The following is a 9,655-nucleotide window of genomic DNA, read 5'->3' as shown; positions in this document are numbered from 1 at the left end:
TTGAACCAAGGCTACATCCATGATTAGGACCAAGGTTCATTCCATTTCCTTGAGCTCATGCTGCCATTCACTGACTTACACTGCTGGAGCTCATTTTCATGGTTTGGTGGCAGCTCGATGCTAACTCTGAGCAAAAGCCTGGTGAGATCCCAGATGTTGCCATGATCATTAAAGAAATTCCCTCCTCCTAAGACACATGCAGGATCACAGTCCTTTTCATGCACTCATGATGCTCAGGAGGCTGGAGCTGAGCTGCTGCAGCCCTGTCTGCTTGGGGATGGAGTTGTTTACAGGAGGGGCAAACCTGTGTTTTTGTGGAGGTGTGGAGGAGGCAGATGTCCTGCCTCCTGTTCTTCAGCAACCAGGAGGTTTCTCTATTCTTCAGGTTTACGTACAATCAGCTAGACTTCTTTTTAAAAAAGTGACCTAATAATCTCTCCTCTGGCCTCGATGGAGGAGAGCTTACCCCTAAACTCTCTGTCCTGCTACTTTGCTTGGTGATGCCTTCAAGCCAGGGAGGACCTTTCCTGTAAACTCCTGCACAAGAGGAGGCCTGTCGCTGTGAACTCTTGCATAGTAATTAGAGGAAACAACTTTGGGCTCCCACCACTGGTTATGCAACAGGACTGGATTGTTTGTCACCACACAACCCAGCACCAACATGCTGGTGCCTCTGTTCTGACACCCCTCCTTTGCCTCCATCCATTCTCTAAGCATCTGCTTTTCAGATTGAGGAGTTTCTGTCCCACAGTCAGCTCCCAGGTAAATCCTGTCTGGGACATTTCGAGGGAAATCGTAGCTCTGCAGCAGAAATGGCCCCAGTTTCCAAGGCAACTGTCCCCTCACCCTGTTTTGAACTGCCTGGTTCCCATAGAAAGTTGCCCGTTAGTCTGGTCAGCAGCTGCTGCAGGAGCACGCCACCTCCAGAGGAGTTGTCCTGGCTGGACTCTTTATTCCCGTAATGAGCAGGCAGGGGGCCACGGGTGGCCTGAGCTGCAGCCCGAGCAGGGCCTGGCGGTGCTTGGGCAGGGCAGGGCACCCAGGGGCTGCTCCTGAGTGGGTGAGGGGATGGTGGTTGTGCCTTTCTGCCTTCCCAGGGAGAAAGTGGTGCTTGGGGCTCCTGGAGGTGCATGGAGCTGGAGGCTGAGGTGCTGATGGGGCTGCTCTTGGGGGTTTTTTGGCGAGGCTGAAGGTGACAAGTGAATAAGAGGGACACGGCATTTTATTTAATTAGAAAAACCCAACTCCCTAAAACTAGCCTCCGAAGGGCCTCCGTTGTCATCAGCCGCACAAAGAGCTGTGACAAATGAAAGGAACTGAGCAGAGAAAAGGCTGCTTTCTCTTTGTGTCTCTTTCCCAGCTTCTGTTTGCTTTGCTGTCTCCCTTGCTCCCATTGATCAGGCATGTGGAAACATTCCTCCTCCTGCACTCCCATTGTGGCCGCCCGGTTGCCAGGCTGCCGTTGGCTTGAATAACTTCACTAAGCCAGGCCTCTCCAAAACCATGCCATCCGGCGTGCTGGGTGCAGAGCCAGACACTGCCCTCCCATCCTCCTCCCCTCCCTCCCCCTCCCCAGCAGCGCAGGGGTGCAGTGAGAAAATGTGCCAAAGAACAAGGGAGGTAACGCGGAACCCCAGCTGTCCCGATGCGGGGGAGAAGCACAAGCTTGCCCTAAGAAAATAGGGGCAAAAGGAGGGGACAATGGCCAGCCTGGGCTGCTGCCTTAAAAAGAGGGTGGGTGGTGGTGGTGAGGGCTGTTGGCCCAAAGTTTCTGAGCAGAGAGGAGACAAAATGGTACGTTTCCCAGGGATACAAGCTAGTAAAGTGCAGTGAGGTAAACCCTCCCCGTGGAGGGGAGAGGTGGAGAGGACAAAACAGGAGGCAGCAGGCAGCCGGCTGGGAGCAATTCATGGCCAACTCTCACTGGCTGTGCCACAAACATGTCCTTACAGCACACGGGGCACCTTGGGCCAAGCTTGCCACTGCTGCTGGCTTGTGCAGCCCCTCTTGTTGAGGTGACACCACTGTCTGGTGCAGGTGACCGCTCTGGCACACAGGGTGGCTGCATTCCTGGGGAGAGTTCAGGGGCAGGCTGGGGGCTGTACGCCCTGGACTTGCTCCAGGGATTCACTTGGGGTGGTTCTGGTGCTGAAGAGACTGGACTGGAGCACCTAGCCAGTGGCCCAGGGACCCGGGGGGCTTGTGCTGTTGTTGCAGAGGGACTGCACCCGCCTGCAGTCCTGCTGCCTACAGCCATTGTTATGCCGAATACAAATCTGGCCTATTGTTCTTAAGGCTGTTTTTCATCGGTGAAGTAGCAGTAAGCAATCTGTGCTTTCAGACGTGCTTTTGGCTCAGCATGACTGGGGTTGGATGCTCTGATGATGCAAAGCAGCCCTGGCCCATCAGCTCACAGCATCACCTGTGACCCCGTTCATGGTCCCACCGCTGGCAGTGATGTCCCTGCTCTGGGTCAGAGGAGCTGTATGCCCACGGGCTGAGGCTGTGGCCAGGCAGAGGATCCTCTCCAGGTGCCACCAGGCCTGTTCACAGGGGTGGCCCCTGCATCCCAGGCATTGGAGGGAGATGTCGTGGGGCAGCTGAAGCCTGAGCCAGGCTGGGTTTGCTTTGCAGAGAGGTCGTGGGTTTGCTCCGGGTTTGTGCTTGTTTGAAGGGCAGGGACTGCTGAGCTCAGGTGATTAACATAACAATCCCGGAGCTCTGCCTTCATCCTGCGGCTAAAGCCTGGTTTGCTCAATCCAATTTCCAGCCTCTGCCCTTTCTTTAGCAGGCTAATTACAGCGGCAGGACAGTGGAAATGACCTTCTTAAAGTCACAGTGCCCCTCATCTACTTACCTGTCAAAACACAGGAGACGCAGCATTGGTGTCATTCAGAGAAATAACATGTTTAGCTACAATGAGTGAATGTACCAAAGTGCAGAACTCTTCCCTGAAGTTCCCAGTGGAAACTTGTGTGTTGTTACCAGTAGTGATGTGCATTTGTAAAGCTCTTTCCAAGCAAGGTCCACTGACCAGCAGAGCAATGGAGGTGCAGGTTTGTTCAAATTTAAAGAAGAGTAAGTGTGCACTATCACACTGATAAATGTGCAAATGCTATCATCTCACACAGAAACCTGTGAGGGCACTGGGCTGGAAAGCTTCTGCAGTGCTGGCTTCTCTCATTAGTCATCCTAGCCTCATTCTGTCTGTAACACAGAGTGCCTGGCTCCAGTGCAGCTCTCCCTTCCTCCTGCACAAACTTGGATGTGGCCTGTGGGCCCAGAGGAGCTGTGAGTGCCCTGGTGGTTGGTCCTGCAGGTGCTACAGCCCTGGCATGGGCTGGAACAGGAGCCTGTGTATGGAGCCTGCCTGAGGACTGGAGTTTCAAGTGAAGCAGCATGAGAAGCTGCAATGTGCAGGAAACCCTTGGGCTCAGCACACGATGCTGATGTGGCCCTTGACAGAGCAAAGGATGGGTGCTCCCAGTGTCCTTCCAAGGGCTTGTCCAGTGGAGCAGAAACAAGTGATTTCCAAGGATGGCAGGGCTTGTTTTGGTTTGAACATTCTGAGCAGCTTTGTAAAGACCTGTGCTGTACGTGGCCTTCATATTCTTGAAACTGTCAGCAGCCACAGAAATCGACCCTTTCACAGAGGATAACAGAAAGCAAAAGTTTGTGCCTGACCAGTAGCTTGGCACAGGATATTTCTGTGTTGGTCCTGCTGAAATTGTCAGTGATACCTTGTTAAGGCTAAGTTTTGCTTAGGATTGGTCTCATTTTGTGGTTTTAGTACTCAAAAAGCAAGAGGCAATCTCCTGGTTGCAGGAGGACCTGTGAGGTGAAGCCAGTCTAATCGTGGAGCAGCCGTAGCTAAACTGCTTCTGGAGCTGAAAGGATGGTTTTGCTATCTCTCCTGCCTGGAAAGGAGGAAATATGGTGAGCATCGTGAGGCTTAATGTAATGAAACAGGCCAGGAATAAAATTAACAGGATAGCTGATACAGATGTGTCAGTCACACTTTGCCCCAAAGCCACTGCTGATTGCTGAGATACCTGTCCCATCGGGCACTGAGAAGAGGTGGCAAAAAAATTTTCAATTCATGGCAGTCTTGGAGACCTGCTGCACACAGCAAATTTGATGCTGTGATAACTGACACTGTTTGTGACAGACAAATCTGCGGCTTGTGTAGTGAAGCAGTTCAGAAGTGCCTGCTGTCGCATACCAAGAGGTTGTGGAAATGGTTCTTGCTAGGAAATATGTTGCAAGAGGATCCCAACTACCAAAGGCATCTACTGAAGGGCATAGGAGAGCAATGAGATATTTGAGAGTACTGGGAGATTTTTTTTTCCCTGTTATTTTTCTTTCCAAAGGCATAAATAGTCTGATTCTATTGAGAGCTACAAAATAGGGGATTCTTGAGAAACAAGGTGAAATCATGAAAACTAATACTCCAGCACTGAAGTATAAACTAAACATATCTGAAAAAGAAGAAAACAATTACAGGAAAGGCTGTTACTAGCAAACTGCTGGGAGGAGGGCAAATGCATCCAGGGCAACAAGTCTAGGATAAATATAAGGAACAGTCTTGGAGGCATGACCTTGCCCATCCTTACTACAACAGCCTTTTCCTACATTTTGCTGCTGGGAAGATTCTAACAGGAGTTGTTCTATCTCTAGTGTGGAATGCAGGGTTGTAGGAAAACAGTACAATTGCTCAGTCCTGTGTAGAGTGATGAGGCTTTCCAACAGGGCAGGGATCTATGCACAATGAGATGGACTCACCCATGTTACTGTTGTTGATGAGGAGCAGCTGGTTGCTTCAAGTGAGTCAGATATAATTTGAAATTATGCCTGGAATTATATGAAGTATTTAAAACCCCTAAGATAAAAACTGAAATAAATCTGTTACCCGTAGTGCAGGTGTACTCTGAGAATAGACAACAGGAAAAGGAAAAATAATGTCTCTGCAATAGGAATTTTTTTGTTTGTATTTTCCTATGTGAGCTGTCCAAAGGAGACTTCCTTGTTGGAGGGAAGCCCTGCTGCTGCTGAAGGGCAGGGCTCTCGTGGGTTGTCACTGGTCAAGTGGTGACAGTAGGCAGCTTGGCAGAGTCTGCATGTAGACTTTGGAGTACTAAAAATCAAGGCAAGTGCTGTTAGCTCTTCTCCATGTGTGGTTAAATGCTTTCTCTGTAGCTGGTGCCAGGCACTGTCATGGCCCACTGCTCACAAATGCCTTTGCCAGGTGGAGACCACGTCTGCTTTTAGTTGGAGTTAAGGACCAAATGAGATTTTGTTTTCTGTGGCACTGCTAAATGATTCTTAGGCTCCTCTTTCAGGTAGGAGGTTTAGAAAATTGAGTCCTATGACACTTTCAATGGGGGAATTCACCAATCACTCTTTTTTCCCCCGTGCTCTGAAATATGTGAATAACCAAAGTGTATGAGAGCTGCTCTGTACCACAGCTATGTCAGTGGAGCATCTTGTGTTTCCTTCAGATTTCACAACACAGTAAGTTACTTGGATCAGTCTCTCAGAGAGAAGCCACCATGGGAATGCTGTTTTCAGCATCCCACACTGTCCTTGAACACAAGTCAGAGACCTCCCATTTGAGTTTTATAGTAATTGGTTGCTGTGCCACTGTTTTAGTGCCATGCTGTCTACAAGGAGAGATCATGCAGTCTAATTTTGTAATGAAGAATTATAATAAAACAGTAGGCAGTGCTTCCTGCAAAAAATATCTCCTGCGTGTGGCTTTTTACAGGATAAACTGTCTGGCTTAAATATAGAAACAGTGTTCTTCTGTCAGGAACTCTAAATGAAAATGCATTTGAGTTGGTGTTTGCTGGCAGTGCATTTGGTATGTCATTCACTTACCTATCTAAATTCCAAGTGTAGTAGTTAAATCAACATTAATTCATTCTCCTATGATGTATTGGGCTGATGGAAATCATTCCACATTTGGGAGATGTGTGTTCCACATCACAGCACAGCAGTTGTCTGTCAGGGTTGGCTCGCAGGTACCCAGGGTCCCTTCTGTGCACCAGGCAGAGTCCTGAGCCTCCTGCAGTGTTGGCTGTGCAATCTCCTCAGCTCCTGATTACTCTCTTTTTTTCACTCACAAGGACCTTGAGTCAGCTACATCTGTGACAGGCTCTCAGTAACAAAACTTGTGTTTGAAAAGTGCTATGTCTGGCAAAACAAGCAGCAGCTCTTGTGAGGTCTTTCCAAGCAGGTTTCTCTCACTGCTGTCATTCCCCTTGCACATGCACCATGCTCCCCATACCCATCCCAGGATTTGCTTGCTTCCTTCTGGTGATTGACTCTGTTATTTTGAAGCACAGGCTTACAGAGCCGAGAGAGAGGATCTCCAAGGGAAGTTTTAAGTGTTCAATAAAGGAAGGAATGCGGGGAGAAAAGAAAGCACCGACTGGAATGGCATCATTCTCTTTCCAGCGTCCCTTTGAGGTTCTCCTGTCTTCCCTGTCTGCCTGTGACCTCCCTCCTCTTCCAACCAGGCTCTTTCTTTTTTCAGTCTTCCTCCTGCCCCTCACCCTCCTCATTCATTGATCTCCCTTTAGGCTTTATTAGTGACTCTCCCTCCCACCCTTTCTCTCCCTCAGTTTTCCTGATTCTCTAACATGAGACAATTGAATGAGGCCAGACTCCTAAGCCGAAGCTGGGGGTGAGAGGGAAGAGGCGTTAAGATTTAATGATATTGCCTCTTTAAGGAATCCCTAATTCCTAACACCCATCTCCTCCCCCACCTGAGAACCAATTAAAACTCAATGAATTCAAGTGGAGGCTTTTGTGCATCACATGTGCTTGACTAACAAAGCCTTCTCCATGCTGGAATAAAAGCTTCTATTCAGCAGCCAGTTTGTTCTAATTCAAATCACTTCCACTCCAGCATCCTCTCCTTCCTTGCTGCTCCTGAGTTCCCAGGCTGGGCTGCCACCCGCACAGCCCTGCCCAGAGCTTCATGCTTCACCTTGCAGAGTCCTGCTGCAGTGAGGCAGAGGATGGGAGATGGCCTCCATGTGGTTAACTGGGCAGTCCATGCCCATTGTGTCCCTGTTCCCAGGAGCCTCCTAGGCTGGGGATGAGCCCACATGGTGCCCTGCAGGAGCTCCAGCCCTGGGAGCTGTCTGCAAAGGATCTCTTGCTGTGCCCTTGGGAAACGGCTCCTATGTGCAGAGTCCTCTGTGTGTAGACAGAAAATTGTCTTGTCTGTGGTCAGAGCTCAGCCTTCCTTGAAATGAGTGAAAACCCTCTCTTTTTTCTGTCGTTGTGGGGGTCATGCCAATGTAGTGACACCTGAAGTAGCAGGGCAGTCCAGAAGCACACAAAGTCTATGTGAATCCATGTAGTTTGTACTTTCATCTTCCTCAGGGTATAAATTGCACTACCTGGAAACCTGAGGGTAACTTCTGTCCTTTATTGTGCCCTGAAAGTGAGCTTGGATAAGGTCATCTGGGGGACAGAATACACTTCATGCTATTCTACTTCCAAATTTAAAAACCTCACTCAAAAGCTTTGCAGCTGCAGGTCTGGAGCTTGGGTGGCTTTAAGTAGGGAGGTAATTCTCTGTCCAGATGTTAGCCAGGTAATCTTCCAGGTGTAAAACAGGCTCTGCTCTGTCCTTTACTGATCAGGGTTTCCTGAGCTGGTAGCAAAGCTGTGTGCATGACATTAACTGGGTTATCTTTTCTCTGTTCCTGCAGCCTCCTATTTGCAGAGATACTTTTGGATTTTTTTTTGCTCTTGTGAGAAATCTCTGGTAGAAGCAGGTTGAGTGCTTTGCTGTGATGGCAATGAGGTTTTTACTGTCTCTAATCTCTCCTGGGAGTGAGCTCCTCCACTGCAGGCCAGCTGCCAAGGAAGCTATCTGCTCTGCTCCAGAGCCTTGTTCTGCAGGATGGCAGCTCCATTGCTCCTGGAGCACGTGGTTCTCTCAGGGAGCCAGGAAGGAGAGAGCCAGCTCTTGGGTGGCTGGGACCTGTCCCACAAAGAGCTCTGGCAGCTGAGATGAGCTCTTGGAAGCTGGTTTCGTGTTTCCAGAGGCACCAATACTTAGAGTTAACTGTACAGGCAGTTAGGGAATTGTGATGTCTGACAACAGAAATATTGCATTTTGAATAATCTGTAGTTTGTGGTGCTGGTAACTCTTCCTGCCACACTGCTTTCAGCTGTCCAGCATGGCAGGGAACAAGTGTTAATGTACCTCAAGGTGTGTTGCAGTCTTCTAGTCAACTTTTATGAAAGAAAGATTTGAACACCCCTTAGAAGTCCTGTTCCTTGCTATAGCTGTGGTCTCTCACATCTTACCAAGAGCCCCAACTCTGGCTATCAACTAGAGCTGAATATATTTTACTGTTTCCACAAAGTATGTTTGGGCCTATACTTGTCTGTCTCACTCATGTATTTTTAGATTTGAACATGGAACCTTCTTTTGATGTCAAAAATCACTTACTGTTTTGTAAATTGGCACCAATTTTTCATCCAGTTTTTTTAAAGTTGGCCTCTTGTTGCAGTGATGTGCAGAGTTAGAAGTAAAGAAAATGTGCTGTGGATGGATTATCCCTTAGCAAACCCAGCCCTATATCTACAGAAAAGCAAAAGAACAGTGTCTGACAACATGCAAAATGCTTGAGGTGCTCAGACTAAGACATAAATTGTAAAGAACTGTTCATTAAATGACAAGTTAATTTCAGGTAATGCCATATGGTGTCATGACAGTAGAATCTTTCCATCAGTATGGTGAACAGGAAGAAGATCAGAATCAAAATCTGTTTGTCTGTTGAAAAAATACTACATTCCCTTGAGTTAAAGAGGGCTGATTATTTGGAGAAGATAAAAAGTATTTCCCTTTCCAGCTTTGAGTTATTTTCTGCAGCATGTTCTCTCTGAAGATCTTGAAACTTTTTTTTTTTTTTGAGTTAGGGTGAAATCCCCTTGGTTTTCAAGTAGAAAAAGAGAATTTTCTTGGCCCAAATCACCTGGCCAATTTGTGAGAAAGAGGTAGGAGCAGCACAAACAATTTATGACTTCACTGAAGAGCTCACTCCTCTGGAGCCTCCTGTGAGATGGAGCAGCCCTGGAGCAGTGAGCAGTGCTCCAAGTGGGGCCTGACAGTGCTGTTGCCTGCCCAGGGCCTGGCACAGCTTGGTTGGTCCCTAGGCCTGTGTGTAATAAACTCACTTAATTGGAGAGAGCAGGAGATCTGAGCTGCCGTGGTTGTGAGGCTCAGTGGGCAGAACAGCCCCTTCCTTCATGATGCAGCTGAACTCTCCCTGTGTCAAACACTGACCTCCATCTCAGGGGCCCTGCACTTTGTTCCTGTTTCTTGTTAGTGAAATGAGTTTGATGGTCTCAGACTTACTAGTAAATGGTCTCTACTTCAAAACAAAGTGCAGTTGGTTTGGCAGGAGAGTCCCAGGTCTGACCTGAAACTAAATTACAGCTGACCCTGAGACAGTGAGGCCCCTCCAGGTCAGGGACAAGGGCATTGTCAGGACACTGGGAGCTTGCACTGTAATTAGCAGCAAAGGTATCAAATACCTCTGTTTCCAGCATTCCTGTCCTTAAAGCAACACAGGCATAAAATCTTAATTTTTTTCCTACTGCAGCCTCACTAAAAACAAACCAAAAGGGA

This window comes from Zonotrichia albicollis, chromosome 18 (genome assembly GCF_047830755.1).
Source record: "Zonotrichia albicollis isolate bZonAlb1 chromosome 18, bZonAlb1.hap1, whole genome shotgun sequence".
NCBI lineage: Eukaryota > Metazoa > Chordata > Aves > Passeriformes > Passerellidae > Zonotrichia > Zonotrichia albicollis.
Note: the sequence above shows the minus strand (reverse complement) of the source record.